Raw genomic sequence first — 16,467 nt, forward strand, 5'->3', positions numbered from 1 at the left:
AAAAGAAAATCAAGGACTTGGAGAACAGACTTGTGGTTGCCAAGGGGGAGGGGGAGAGAGTGGAATGGACTGGGAATTTGGGGTTAGAAGATGTAAACTATGCCTGGAATGGATACGCAATGAGAGCCTGCTATATAGCACTGGGAACTATATCTAGTCACTTATGATTGAGCACGATAATGTGAGAAAAAAGACATGTGACTGGGTCACCTTGCTGTACAGAAGAAAATTGACAGAACACTGTAAACCAGCTATAATGGAAAAAATAAAAATCATTAAAATAATTTTAAAAAGAAATTTAAGCTTACTTCAAGTGTATCTTTTTTTATATACCAGGTTTTAAGCTTGATATAGCTAGTTTTGCAGTCACTCTTTCCTCAAATTCCTGGTACTTAATCTATGACATGCTTCCATATGAATAAACAATGTATTTCTAAAAACATCCTTAAAACCTTTTAGTCAGTTATATCAGTTGATATTTTTAAATGATCTAATAGTTCCTCATTTTCTTAAATTATGAACTATATCAACTATATTGAAATTTCCTAAGAAAATGTGCTTAGATTCCAAATACAAGTGGACTTTTTCTATATCAGTCATTTCAGAAACAATGAAGCTCCAATTTGCAAAACATGCATACATTTGTTAGGGCAGTCACCCTGCAATTAGCTTTTATGCTCACAGAAGGCACATCCAGCAAATAGGTATAAGTATACAGTATACATACGTAAAGATAATGATTCAGGGTCTCTTCAGGGATGTACCCCCCACTTTCTCCCTCCTCTCATCCCATAATTCCCCATTTTCTACCTACAGGATTCATTTTGAGATAAGTACCACATACTGTGGTACCTGATAAATTGATTCTAAGATACCGTGCCTCCCTGGTCACTGATGGTCAACCACAGACTCTGCAACTGGTACAAACACACATGTCTAATATTTCACAATCTCCTTGGCTATGATCAGCTATTGCAGTGGGCAAGGGTGCCATCTTGCTCATGATCTTTACTGGGGATTCTTCTGGTAGACTTTTAACAGCTCCACTGGAGGGTCCACCGAGACAAGGAAGAGGCTGCGTGTGCTTACCCAGCCCCAGCCAGAGCTCCATCTTTGTCCATCAACTTTCCAGTTTCCCAACTAAAGGAGCCAATCACCAGTCCTAGAATATTCCTTCCCAACCTCAGATAAACTGGAACTCTTAGAATCTAAAAGCCACCTGAAAGTTTCCATAAGAGAGATATTCTACCCAACTCTGAGTAACTGACATTAATAGTGAAGAGGTTTTCTGTGCAGTCCTGGGACCAGCTCCTCTTTCAGTGCAGGAGGAAGTCAACTCCTTACCAGCTATTACTACTCAAATTTATCCCAGCTAACCACACTCTCAATCAAGGACTAGCTGTGGTTGCTTATTTCTGATCTATTTTCCCTGCTACCCCTGAACATGGGGCAATTATGAAAACAGAGTCTGATCAGCATCTAATAATAAACACAGTTGAAAAGTTCCAAAATTAATATTTCTTTTACATGTTGCTAATGGTCGAAAAATGTTTTTCTGTATATCAGAGGATATTTTTGATTTGCTGACTTTATAAAAAACTGCAGTCCCTGTGAATTCATTTAATTACAAATAAGTCAATAAGTGTATCTCTTAAATAATTACATCTCTTGCTGAAATTTTACCTTACCCAGATATTGTTCACAGAAATTTTACTTTGACATTGGCCAATATGTTAAGTGCAGGATTAAACATTTAAAAAGGTACATTTTGCACAAGGTACAACTGAGATCATTAGTAATTCCAACTTCAGAAAGGATTTTTTTTTTGTATTTTCATAATAATCATGAATGTAGGTGAACATCTTGTTAAAAATAGTCTCTATTTTTTATGTGCTCCAAGAAGTTAAATATTCCGATAGAAGGAAATTTAGAGTCAGTTTGACAGAGTGAGATTTTAGGTGCAATTCTGTGAGACCAAGACAAGTTAAGGGCATCAAATCAGGTATTAGAAAGCTGATATCAGTGGACAGCTACCTGTCATGTTCAGATAGACATCACAAGCAGACCAGAAATACCTGAAGAAGCCAAGATTGCAAGGTTACACTCTAGTTATTTGGTTTCATACTTGCAGCTATAGTCCAATAATTTAAGCAGTAGTATTTAATAAAAGAGAAAGCAAATTAAAAATGAGTTGTATTGATAAATGTGATCAACCCAATTTAAATTTCAAGGCTTTAATATTTTAATAGGTTTAGTCTTTTGTTCTTAGTCACATGCATAATTACTTTTCCTCATTCTTTTGATTTAATACCAGAAAAACCTGAATAATTTTTGTAGAAAAATGTACTGTGGGAAAAACTGATCTGAATGAGTACAAATGTTATCAAAGTCCTGTGGTGACACTGTATATGATCGAGTTGAGGGGGGGGACACTTATAATCATACTAGTCATGGTTAGAAATACATAAATTTGTTGTTTTCTCCGAATATAATTATGTTAGAGCAAGACAATGTTTATCTCCTTAGTCTATAAGTTTGTGTCAAAATTAAAACAGAAAACAGAAAAAAAGGGGAGTTCCCATTGTGGGACAGTGGAAAGGAACCCTACTAGTATCTGTGAGGATGCAGGTTTGATCCCTGGCCTTGCTCAGTGGGTTAATGATGCAGTATTGCCTCGAGCTGCAGTGTAGTTCACAGACACAGCTCAGATCTGGCACTGCTGTGGCTGTGGCATAGGCTGGCAGCTGCAGCTCTGATTCGACCCCTAGCCTGGGAACTCCATATGCCACACCTGCAGCCCTAAAAAGCAAAAAAAAAAAAAAAACCAACAAAAACAGAAAAAAAGAACTTGTCATCTTATAAATCCCACCATGCAGGCTGACTTGCACACAATTCTATTTTCTCCCATTGTCTTAGGTACAAGTCATGCTCAAATTCTAGAAAAAAAAGCAAAATCATTCAAAGCCTATTTAAATGAATTATGCTGTCAGGTTCAACGTATCTCAATAAAAGCACATCAGCATCAACGTAAGAATAGCTTCAAAATACATATTTTACTGCAGATAGATTAGATTTATCTATAGATTTATTTATAAAATAAATAAATAACAAATCCACTCTTCCCCCATCTATTCTAGTTTGGTGATCTCTTAAACAGGAGACAAAGAAATATTGTTTATCCTCAGATGTTCTGAGGTTATATGAGGGGATGTACCTATATGGATATATAAATATATAATATCAGCTTTTTGCCCTAGACCTCAGAGCAAGAAGGCCTGATTTGACTTTGAAAGCATTTGATTTATGCAGAGATCCCTGGTTCCTGCCTTTATTCTGGAAGGCATGGTTAGAATGATAATCTTCACAGTTTCCCACTTGAGGGATTATCACTCTGACTACACTTTCCTCTCTTTCTTCCCTGAAGCTTATCAGGGCCCTGATTGGCAAGGACAGGACCCAGCATCTGCCCACAATAATTTGGGGAATTCTGCGGCCTTCTTTAGAAACCTTAAAACATTCATGGCTTCCAGGAGGTCAAGGAATGAATGACTGGGGCAGCCCAGGATTTCTCAGTTGCTTTTCCAGGGAGCATAGGTGTCTAAACATTAGAAATGGCCATTCAGTCTTAATAATGCTTCCTATTGGTGGAGAAATTCTGCAAATTTTTCTTTGTTAAGAAGAATACCTCAAAGGATCAATATGGTGAGGAATAAGACATGGCACTCACCTTCTCCCACAACAAATAATAATAAAAAAAAATCTACATGTAGAACGATTCACACAGAACATCTACTGAACACTGGCAGAAGACCTTAAACCTCCAAAAAGGGCAAGAAACACTCCACATAACTGGGTAGAAAGAACAAAAGGGGGAAAAGAGAGAGAGAGAGAAGGAATTAGGATGGGACTAGCACCCCATAAAAGGGAGCTGATAAAGACGAAAGGAACCCAACCCTGGGAAGCCACCTGACAGGGACATCAACCAAGATAGAGGGACCTCAAAGTCACAGATAAAAGCTCAGCAGCTGGACTAAAGAGGGGAAAACAGAGTGATATCCACATAGACCATCTGCACCACTGGCCCTGGAGACCACAGCCTGAGATGCTGGGGTCAGGACTGGGTGCTAAGACTCAGGCTCCAGAGGTCAGTTTCAGGGAGAGGACTAGGGTTGGCTGTGTGGAGGTAGCCTGAGGTGCCAGCCAGGGAACCAGGGAGGAGGTCTAGGCTGGCAGGAGAAAGAAGGCACCATTGTTGGGGAGGGCAAGAAGAGGAGGGGTGGACTGCCATAGGAATATCTTTCCCTATGCATGCACAGACTCTCAGAGCGTGGGGCAAGCTCTCTGGCACAAGCTACAGGTGGCAAGGTGCCACTTGCAATGACAGAGCATCTCTTGTGTGGGCTACAGTGCCAGGCACCTCTTGTGTGGGCTAAAGGCAACAGGGGGCTAAATGCAATGTGGCACCTCCTACACAGTCTATAGGCAGCCAGGGCAAACCACAGTGGTCACCTCAAATACTAGAAGTCGGCATTGTCCACCACCACTAGGGGTCTATGAACAGACACCACTGGTGGCCCCAGGCACCTCAGAGGTCAGCAAAGAAGAGGGCACCTCAACCAAGCACTACCAGATGTTGCTCTCGCTCCCCTGGGAATGCACCTACCCTGCTGCTACCATTATGAAATGCTACAGGCACCATCCACACATGCCAGATCACTGTCACTTTCCAGGGCCCTGCAACTAGGAGCAGCCTGCTCCACCTTCCTGAGGCCCTTGCCACTGTCAAAGGCCCAGCAACCAGCAACCAGCACTAGCTTGCCCACTTCCTCTATCTCCCTGAAAGCACTCACAGCATCCTAAAAATAAAAAGTAAGCTTCAAAAAATATTCAGGGGGGCTCACGCATAGAAAGAACCTTCCAAGGCTACTGAAGTTCTTTTCCCTGAACTCCTTGAAAAAGAAAACTATAAGCAAAATGAAGAAGTTCAGGAACCATTCCCAGTTAAAAAAAAAGGAGAATTCACCTGAAGGAGCAAACAATGAAACAGACCTCTGCAGTCTAATAGACACTGAGTTCAAAAAGAAGACAGTTAAAATACTGAAGGAATTAAGAGTAAATATGGAGGAAGGATCAAGATGGCAGAGGAATAAGATGTGGTGCTCACCTTCTCCCACAAACATCAAAAAAACATATCTACATGTAGAACGATTCACACAAAACATCTACTGAATGCTGGCAGAACTTAAACCCCCAAAAAGGGCAAGAAACCCTTGACATAACTGGGCAGAACAAAAGAAAAAGAAAAAAGAGAGAGAAAAAAAGGCATCAGGTCAGGACTAGCATTCAGGAGAGAGAACTATGAAAGAGAAAAAGAACCCACACTCTGGGAAGCCGCCTATCCAATAGGGAGATCAGCCAAGGTATAGGGGCCTCAAATCACAGAGAAAAGTACAGCAGCTGGACTGAGGAGGGCAAAGCAGAGCAAGAGCCGCACAGATCATCTGCACCACCGCCCTAGACACCACAGCCTGATACACCCTGGCAGGGGCTGGGCACTGAGACTCAGGCTCCGGAGTTCAGTGCAGGGAAAAGGACTAGGGTTGGCTGTGTGGAAACAGCCTAAGGGGCTACAGAGCAGTGTGTCACAGGGGAGTGGAACACCACAGCTGAGGGAACCCAGGAGGAGGTCTGGGCCTCCAGGAGAAGCAAAGCACGATTGTTGGGAAGGGTGAGAGGAGGAGGGGTGGCCCACCATAGCAATCTCCGTGTGCAAGCACAGGCTCTCAGAGAGTGGGGCACCTCTGGGGAAGGCTACAGGGGGTGACAAGGCCACTTGATCAGGCTACGGGAGACTGGGTGCTTCTTGTATAGGCTGCAGGTGGCTGGGCACCTCTTGTGTCAGGTAAGGGTAGTGGGGGGATAGCACCAACGTGGTGCCTCTTGCATGATTTACAGGTGGCAGGGACAAACCACAGCAGTCATCTCAGAAACCAGAGGGAGGCATGGCCTGCCACCACTAGGGGTCTGTGAACAGGTTCCACCTGCAGCTCTAGTCACCTCAGAGATTGGCAAAAAAGAGGGCACTGCAACTGTGCATCAGCTGTTGTTTCTCCCACTCCTCTGGGAATACACCTGCCCTGCTGCTACCACTGCAAATTGCTCCAGCAGTGCCCACATACTTGATCACTGTCCCTTCCCATGACCCTACAACGAGGAGCAGCCTGTGCAGCACCTCCTGCATGGGCTAAGCAGGATGGGGTGCTTCTTACTTGGTCTACAGGTGGTGGAGGAAAACCACTGCAGTTATCTCTAATTCCAGAGGTGGGCATGGCCCACCACCACTAGGGGTCTGTGAATAGGCACCACTTGTGGCTCCAATCACCTCAGAAAGCACCACAGAGGAGGGCATTGTGACCAAACACCACCTGTTGTTGCTCTAACTCCCCTGGGAACTCACACACCCTGGCACTGCCACTGACAAATGTTCTGGGCACCTCCTAAATCTGCCTAAGGCCCATAACCACTTCCCAGGGCCCTGCAACTAGGAGTGGCCTGTGCCACCTTCCTGCAGGTCCTTGCTACTGTCAAAAGCCCAGCAACCAGGCACTAATATCCCTAAACATTGCATCCTTCTCCCTGGAAACACACAGCACCCTGGGGATGACAGCCTACTCACACGAAAGAAAGAGACAGCAAATATCCAATCTCCCATGCCAAAAAATAAATAGTAACCCACCACAAAATACAAAGGGATTCTTGCATAGAAATAGCCCTCCAAGACTACAAAGTTTGGTTTCCCTAAACTCATAGAAAAGGAAAAATGTAAGCAAGATGAAGAAGCTCAGGAACCATTCCCAGTTAAAAGAAGAGGAGAATTCACCAGAAGCAGAAAACAATGAAACAAACCTCTATAGTCTGAGAAACACTGAGTTCAAAAGGGACATAGTGAAAATACTGAAGGAACTAAAGCTGAATATGAAGGAATGAAGAGCAGATATAAAGAGTAATGCAGATTACTTTAGAAAGGAACTAGAAAATTTACAGAGGAACCAATAAAAATTATAAAATTCATTTGCAGAGATACAAAATGAGCTAAAGACACTAAAGAGCAGGATGAATAATGCAGAGGAATGAATTAGTGATTAGAATAATGGAAATTACCCAATCAGGACAGCAGACAGAAAACCAAATAAAAAAACACAAAAGCAATATAAGAGATCTATGAGATAATATAAAGTGGGCCAATCTATGCATAATAGGAATTCCAGAGGAGAAGAAAAGGGGATTGAAAATATATTTGAAGAAATTACATCTGAAGACTTTCCAAGTCTAAAGGAAACAGATATCAAGATATAGGAAGCACATAGGGCACCAAACAAGTTGAACCCAAACAGGCCCACACCAAGACATATTATAATCAATGCGGCAAAAGTTAAAGAGAGGATTCTAAAGGCAGCAAGAGAAAAACTATTACCTATAAGGGAACCCCCATAAAGCTATCAGCTGATTTCGCTACAGAAACACTACAGGCCAGAAGAGAGTGGTAAGATATATTTAAAGTTCTAAAAGGGAAAAATTTGCAGCCTAGAATACTCTACCCAGCAAGAATATCATTTAAAAGAAAAGGAGAAATAAGATTCTCCCCAACAAACAAAAACTAAAAGAATACAGCAATACCAAACCCATTCTAAAAGAAATGCTGAAGGACTCCTCTAAATAAAAAAAGTAAGAAGAAATAGGATGGCATAAATCCCAATTGGAAAGAAATCACTTAAAAAAGCCAGTATACAGATCTAAAAGAAAAAAAAAAAAAAACCATTCTCAAAGTGACATTAAATATAAGGAACAGCAAAAAGACAAACATGAAGATGTTTTAAAAAATACTTCAAAATCATAAAATGTGTGGAAAGAAAGAAAATCTAGATTCATTTTTTAACCTGTGTTTGAGAATATATGACTATCAGGCTAAAGCAAACTGATATAAGAACAGGTTACCATACTTAAAAAACAGGGCAACCACAATTAAAAACGAAACACTAAATTCACAAAAACTGAAAGGAAGAGGACACAAGCATAAAAGAAAAGGAAATCATCCAACCAAAAACAAAACAAAACAAAACAAAACAAAAAAAGTGAAAAACAAAAACTAAGGAAAAACATAGAATCAACTGAAAAACAAGGGTTAAAATGCCAATAAATACATATTTATCAATATTTACTTAAATATCAATGAACTGAATGCTCCAATCAAAAGACATAGAATAGCAAATTGGATTAAAAAAAGCAATTGCCCACAATATGCTGTCTACAAGAGACAAATTGAAAATGAGGTGATGGAAAAAGACATTTCATGCTAATGGAAATGACAGGAAGGCAGGAGTTGTAATACTCATATCAGACAAAATAGACTTTAAAATGAAGGCCATATAGAAAGACATAGAGGGACACTATGTAATGATAAAAAGGATCCATTCAAGAAGAGGATATTACAATAATCAATATATATGCCTCTAATATAGGAGCACCCAGATACACATAACAAATACTAATAGACATAGAAGGAGAAAGTGATAGGAATACAATAATTATAGGAGACCGTAACACTCCACTTTCATCAATGGACAGATCCTCTAGATAGAAAAAGGCAACAGAGCTCCTAAGTGACACAATGAAAAAATTCTTCATTGACATTTTCAGGAGACAAGATACAAAAAAAAAAATCAGATTATTTTCAAGTGTACATGGAACATTCTCAAGGACTGATCACATACTGGGACACAAAACTAACCTCAGTAAATTTAAGAATACAAAAGTTATTTTGAGTATCTTCTCTGACCACAATGGCATGAAAATAGAAATCAACCACAGGAAAAGAAACGAGAAAAAAAATGACTACATGGAGACTAAACAACATGCTCCTAAATAATGGATCAATGAGGAAATCAAAAGGGAAACTAATAAATAGCTCGAGACAAATGATAGTGAGGACACAACCATTCAAAATCTGTGGGATGCCACAAAAGCAGTGCTTAGAGGGAAGTTCAGAGCCATACAGGCCTTCCTCAAAAAAGAAGAAAAATTTCAAATCAACAACTTAACCCACCACCTAAAAGAATTAGAAAAAGAAGAACAAACAAAACCAGAAGTCAGGAGAAGGAAGAAAATCATAAAGATCAGAGCGGAAATCAATAAAATAGAGATTCAAAAAGCAATAGAAAAAAATCAATAAAACCAAGAGCTGCTTTTTTGAAAGGGTAAACAAAAGTGACAAAACTCTGGCAGGACTCACCAAGAAGAGAGAAAAAAAAATATGAAATGAAAAAGGAGAAATCACAATAGATACTACAGAAATACAAAAACCATAAGAGAGTACTATGAACAATTATGTTTCAAAAAATTGGCAACCTTGGAGTTCCCATCATGGTGCAGAGGAAACAAATCTGACTAGGAACCATGAGGTTGTGGGTTAGATCCCTGGCCTTGCTCAGTGGGTTGAGGATCCAGCATTGCTGTGAGCTGTGGTATAGGTTGCAGATGTGGCTCAGATCTGGCCTTGCTGTGGCTCTGGCGTTGGCCAGCAGCAACAGCTCCGATTAGACTCCTAGCCTGGGAACCTCCATATGCCACAGGTGTGGCCCTAAAAAAAAATACAAAAAAACAAAAAACAAAAAACAAAAAAAAAAAAAACAGTTGACAACTTAGAAGAAATGGACAACTTTCTAGAGACTTAGAACCCACCAAAACTAAATCAAGAAGAAATAGATCAATTGAGCAGACTGATCACTAGAAATGAAATTGAATATGTAATAAAAACACTATCTACAAACAAAAGTCCAGGACCCAATGGATTCACAGGCAAATTCTACAAAACATACAAAGAAGAACATAAACCATACTTCTTAAACTTTTCCTAAAAGTTCAAGAAGGAACACTCCCAAAGACATTCTATGAAGCCACTATCACCCTAATACCAAAGCCAAAGATACTCCTAAAAAAGAAAATTATAAGCCAATATCTTTGATGAATATAGATGTGAAAATTCTCAACAAAATTTTGGCCAAATGAATCCAACAATATATGAAAAAGATCATACATCACAATCAAGTGGGAAGTCCACAAGGATGGTTCAATATACACAAATCAATCAACATCATACAGCACATTAACAGAAGAACAGTCAAAAACCACATGGTCATCTCAATAGATGCAGAAAAAGCATTTGACAAAATCCAATATCCATTCATGATAAAAACGCTTACCAAAGTGGGCACAGAGGGAACATAACATAACAAAGCCATTTATGACAAACCCACAGCCAATATAACACTCAACAGAGAAAAGCTGAAAGAAAGCCTTCCCATGAAAATCTGGAACAAGACAAGATGTCCACACTCACCACTTTTATTCAGCATAGCCACAGGAAGTCCTAACCACAGAAATCAGACAAACAATGAAATAAACAGTGTCCAAATTGGAAAAGAAGAGGTAAAATTGTCATTCTATGCAGATGACATGATACTATATATAAAAAAACCTAAGGTCTCCACACGATGACTCGAACTGATCAATAAATTCAGCAAAGTAGCAGCATATAAGATTAACATTCAGGAATGAGGTGCATTTCTGTATACTAACAATGAAATATTAGACAAGAAACATGGAATTCCTGTTGTGGCTCAGTGGAAACAAATCCAACTAGGAACCATGAGGTTGTGGCTTCAGTTCCCGGCCTCTCTCAGTGGGTTAAGGATCCGGCATTGCTGTGAGCTGTGATGTAGGTCGCAGACACAGCTTGGATCTAATGTTGCTATGGCTATGGTGCAGGCCAGCAGCTGTAGTGCCAATTGGAGCCCTAGCCTGGGAACCTCCATATGCCATGGGTGTGGCCCTAAAAAGCAAAAAAAAAAAAAAAAAAGAAAGAAAGAAAAAGCAAAAAAAAAAAAGGAATATAACAATACCTTTTTAAATTGCACCCTAAAAAATAAATACCTAGTAATAAACCTCACTAAGAAAGTGAAAGACTTATATACTGAGAATTATAAAGCATTAAACAAGGAAATTAAAGAGGATTCAAAGAAATGGAAAGATATTCCATGCTCTTGGGTTGGAAAAATTAATATTGTTATTAATGGCCATACTACCCAAAGCAATCTACAGATTCAATGCAATCCCTATCAAATTACCCAGGACATTTTTCACAGAACTAGAACAAAGAATCCAGATATTTATATGGAACCATAGAAGACCCAGAATTGCCAAAACAATCCTGAGGAACAAAAATGAAACAAGAGGCATAATTCTCCAAGACCTCAGATAGTATTACAAAGCTACAGTAATCAAGACAGTAATAAAATTTGGTACTGGTACAAAAACAGACACATGGACCAATGGAACAGAATAGAGAATCCAGAAATAAACCCAGACACCTATGGTCAATTAATCTTTGACATAGGAGGCAAGAATATAAAATGGGGAAAAGACAGTCTCTATAGCAAGTGATGCTTGGAAAACTGGACAGCGGCATGTAAATCACTGAAACTAGAACATACCCTCACACCATCCACAATAATTAACTCAAAATGGCTCAAAGACTTAAACATAAGACAAGACACCATCAAACTCCTAGAAGAGAACATAGGCAAAACATATCTGACATCAACCTTACAAACGTTTTCTTAGGTCAGTCTCCCAAGGCAACAGAAATAACAGCAAAAATAAACCAATGGGATCTAATCAGACTGACAAGCTTTGGCACAGCAAAGAGAATAATAAAAAACCAAAAATACAACCCCAGAATGGGAGAAAATAGTTTCAAATGATGCAACTGACAAGGGCTTAATCTCTAAAATATACAAACAACTTATACAACTCAACAGCAAAATAGCCAACAACCCAATTGAAAAATGGGCAAAAGACCTCAGTAGACATTTCTCCAAAGAAGATACACAGATGGCCATCAGGCACATGAAGAAAATGCTCAATATCACTAATTATTATAGAAGTACAAATCAAAACTGCAATGAAGTACCACCACCTCACACCAGTTGTAACTGCCATCATTAACAAGTCAACAAATAACAAATGCTGGAGTGGGTATGGAGAAAAGGGAACCCTCCTTCACTGTTGGTAGGAATGTAAATTGGTACAACCACTATGGAAAACAGTATAACTACAGAACTACCATACGACCTAGAAATCCCACTCTTGGGCATATATCCAGACAAAAATTTTCCTTGAAAAAGACTCATGCACCTGTTAGGTTCATTGCAGCACTATTCACAATAGCCAAGATATGGAAACAATCTAAATGTCCATTGACAGATGAATGGATTAAGATGAGATAAATATACACAATGGAATACTACTCAGCCATAAAAGAAGAACAAAATAATGCCATTTGCAGCAACATGGATGGAAGTAGAGACTTATACTAAGTGAAGTCAGTCAGAAAGAGAAAGACAAATACCATATATCACTTATATATGGAATCTAAAATATGGCACAAATGAACCTTCCTATAGAAAACAAAGAAACTCATGCACTTGGAGAACAGACTTGTGGTTGCCAAGGGGGAAGAGGGGGGAGTGGGATGGACTGGGAGTTTGGGGTTAGAAGATGCAAACTATTACACTTGGAGTGGATAAGCAATGAGATCCTGCTCACAGCACAGGGAACTATATCTAGTCCTAGTCCTTGTGATGGAAAATGATGAAGCATAATGTGAGAAAAAGAATGTATATATGCATACATACATATATGTAAACCTAGGTCACTTTGCTGTACAGCAGAAATGACAATACTGTAAATCAACTAAAATAGAAAAATAAAAATCTTTTAAAAATTAAAAAATAAAAAAATAATTATACCTCCTGTGAATACTCAGTTATTATGCAATTATTCTTTCCTGTTCTTTTTTCTCCTTTTTTAAACATTTTATTATAGTTGATTTATAATGTTCTGTCCATTTCTGCTGTGCTAGTCCCCCTTTTTTTTTCTTTTAATTGAAAACCTTCCTCTAGGGAAATTAATCATACTAAATAAACTTTTGCTAATGTGGTCTTCAAGCTCTTTGGGATACCTGGAGAGCTTTTAAAAATACAGATGCCTTGGTCCCACCCCCATAGGTGGGCTTTGATGGTCTGAGATGGGCCTGGGCAGCAGGATTTTTACGAACTCCCTCAAGTGATTTCTAATAGGCAGCCAAGACTGAAAATCATTGCTCTTTGAAGGAAAAAACCCTAGTCTGGCAGTGAGAGGAATAAAAAAATTGGAGTGAATCAATACAGTCCAATGCTCCAAAAGAGAAAGACACTATTACTGTAGGGAAAAATGATAGCCCAGTCACCTAATTCAGAATTTGCAGCTTTGTTCACTGTTTTACAGTCTCCATGTTATTAATTTTCTGTTTCATAAACCTGACAAACATAATTGTTAATTACATACCATACACTCCACCCTCAAAGTAATGGGTTCTTTCAGAACCTTCATCTGATAAAAAGCTATAGTGCAATGCCCCACTATATTAAATTTCAATTTAATTATCTTTATTACAGAATCACCTCCTTGGAGGAAATGATTAACTCTGAGATGGACTTGCATTAGGAGAGAAAGGTATTGCGGTGAGCCTTGCCCTAAACCCTGTTCTACTTACTACACAGGCTTCATCCACAGGCACAAGAGCAACAATAAAATGGCTGAAAAATGAGCTTCTCTTGCATTTCCTCAAATCCGTGTGATGTGATCCCTCAGAGGTCCCCATTGCACACACAAAAGTGAGGAGCAAAGAACTGGGACTTTAATGCACACCTGTGTGTGTGTGTGTGTGTGCCCACAGGCATGTGTGGGAGCGCATGCTTAGAGGTGCACTTCAGTTAAAAGCAAAGAATGATTCTCAAATAATTAGCATAGAAGAGAATAGTCAGTACACATGTTCATTACTTAATAACTGATCTTTTTCGGTTAACTTTACATAGTACTAAAGTTAAATTTTATTTAGTACTATGTAACTTTAAAAAAAAAATCTCAGGGTATTTTACTTTTAAACATTACTTGAGGTGACTTTCAATAAGAATATCTTTAACCTTGTTTTTCAAATTAAAAGAGCTAGACTCTTGCAAGTTTCCCAGAAGTAATCTTTTCCCTAAATGAACACAAAGGGGCTTGAATCCCATGCCACTATGTTATTAGGTGACTGAGAAGAAACAAAGTAGAAAATGGGACCACAGGGCTTTGAGACTCCATGTTATTGCAGTAAAACAGTGAAAGGAACTTCATTATCATTAATTAAGCATTTAGATAGAAGGCATTTACAGAAAGTACTCTGAGAGGAACTGCCATGGAGTGGACGGGCACTGTTCCACATACTTGCCTCTCAGCTCACATTTTTGTTCTCTTTAAACATGTTTTGTAAATTCAAGCACAGAAAACTTAATTTGTCCAACTCTCAAACAATGGAGTCCCACCTAAGCCCAGACAATACCACAGAAACTTGAGCTCTTCAACAAATTGGGTTTTTAGCCTGGAGCTAGGACTTCAGCTTGAGCCTAAGTTGAATTCACTACAGGATGCTGACACATCAGCGTAGCAGGGATGTAGGAAGAAGGGGTGGGGATCGAAGAAGCCTGTTTGATAAGAAAACATCTGAGGAAGGACATGTTGGAGCACTGAAGCCATCAGCCATTCAAGGGGAGAGAGTGTTCTGAACACACGGTCTGCCTGTTACTCATATAACCACCACCCTCCTCCCCAGAAAAGAGTTGCCGTAAAGAATAAAACTTGAAATAGGTATGTTACTAAAGTTGCCGCAACAAATTGGAGTAATGGATGCTTTATCTGTTGCGGATACTAACAAAGTAGAGGGGAATAGAAGTGGTAGTTGTCCAGAATTTGCAGATTTGGGTTAGAAGGGGCTTCATGGCATCTCTGCTTTTCATGAGTGTTAATATATTTTCTGGAATAAGACAGTGAGAAATGATGAGTGTCAGGCAATTACTCCAAGTGCTGTATGAATGGGGAAGAAGTGTGAAGGTGCTAGAGGTGTTTATTGTTACATCAAATTGGTGAAAATTGAGTAAAGATAAAGGATTAGGGTCAAAGTGAAATTCTTGCATTGTACACTGACAGCCTATACAGCCTAAATATACAATGTTTATAGCCTTTGCTCTTCTTTAGAACTTCATGCAATGTGTTGCCTATAGAAGCTTAAAATTCGCTCATTAATTGACACCTGCATGAACAAACAAGATCCCAAGATTCCTCATTTGAGTCTTTCCCCACTGTGTTCAAAGAATCTCTGTGGTTTTACAAGCTACATCAATCCAGGCTCAGTCAGGAACAGAGAAATGACTAAGAATTTTAAACAGAGCTAACAATACAGGAGATGGGCTACCAAATATCAGAAGGGCTAAAGGAATAAAAAGGGTAGGGTTTGATTGATAATTGCACGATGACAGTTCCATCCCTTTAGCAAGAGAAGTAAAAGGGAAAATACTATCTAAGAGCTCATGATCTGTGTTTTTAAGGCTACTAGATAAGCTCTTGCTACTAGTGGAGCCACCACCACAGGCACTGTTTCACAAGGCCACAGGAGTGACCTGATTCTTTTGTTACTGATGCTAGAAGTGCTGCCTGAAATCAAAAGGACAGAAAATGTCCTCTCTTATTGCAGCCTCATTATCTCTATTCTCCTGGATGATCTCCTGCTAGAAGAATACAAGGAAGCCCCTTGGCAAGGGTGTCTGTTAAATAAAGGTTGCAGACTTACAACCTGTTTATAAGAGAAGAGCAATGATGCATGGGAAAGGAACTGAGAGCCCAGAGACACATCATCAGTACGGACTAATCCAATGCAAATGCAAGAAGGGAGTTGTCGAGTCTGTGGCAGCCCAATAGATTCAATTCCATCACCAAAGGGAATTTTTTCTGATAGAAGTTATAGTGATTGTCTGCCACACAGTGTAATATGAAAGCCATTAGTTTCTTCCTTTTGCTTTGTGATGGGTAGATTTAGCTTGAAAACACTTGCTTCTATTTACTAAAATTTGGGTGGGAAATATTTATAAAAATAATCAATAATATGCATCCTATCTTACAATCCGTAATACAAGATCAATAGAAATAACATACATTTCTTTGACCCTTAACAGGCACATGGATTGCCTACAAACACTTGGAATAAGAAAGATAATGTAGAGTTCCTGGTGATTCAGTGAGTTAATAAGGATCTGGTGTTGTCACTGCTGTGGCTCAGGTCACAGCTGTGGCATGGGTTTGAGCTCTGGCCCGAGAATTTCCACATGCCATTGGTGTAGCCAAAAAAAAAAAAAAAAAAAGAGAGAGAGAGAGAGAGAGAGAGTGAAAGGAAGACAATGCAACAAAGGAAGTTTGATGCCTGACACAGGGCCAAATACAGCATCTGAGATGAGATTTGATGGAAAGAGCTTATGAAAATTCACTCCCATTAGAGAA

At 39.3% G+C, this 16,467-nt stretch overlaps 1 protein-coding gene and 1 long non-coding RNA gene across 15 annotated transcripts in view; one reads left to right on the forward strand and one right to left on the reverse strand.

Moving 5' to 3' along the window:
- LOC110261733 (uncharacterized) overlaps window positions 1–16,467 on the forward strand; it is a 1,083,992-nt gene that overhangs the window by 822,571 nt on the left and 244,954 nt on the right. Inside the window, exon 11 of one of the 9 annotated variants that reach the window (XM_084967484.1) lies at window positions 13,554–13,611. The exons of the other annotated variants lie outside the window; for them this stretch is intronic. The gene's annotated coding sequence lies outside the window, so the exon portion shown is untranslated. The remainder of the gene's footprint in view (window positions 1–13,553; window positions 13,612–16,467) is intronic. 9 annotated transcript variants of the gene reach the window in all.
- Window positions 1–16,467, reverse strand: part of LOC146401208 (uncharacterized) — a 268,508-nt gene that overhangs the window by 59,662 nt on the left and 192,379 nt on the right. The gene's annotated exons all lie outside the window — the stretch shown is intronic.

The sequence above is a fragment of the Sus scrofa genome, chromosome 7 (assembly GCF_054392235.1).
Source record: "Sus scrofa isolate SSC_HxYL_T2T_F1_AM1 chromosome 7, Sscrofa_HxYL_maternal_Yorkshire_Landrace_v2.0, whole genome shotgun sequence".
NCBI classification, from domain to species: Eukaryota; Metazoa; Chordata; class Mammalia; order Artiodactyla; family Suidae; genus Sus; species Sus scrofa.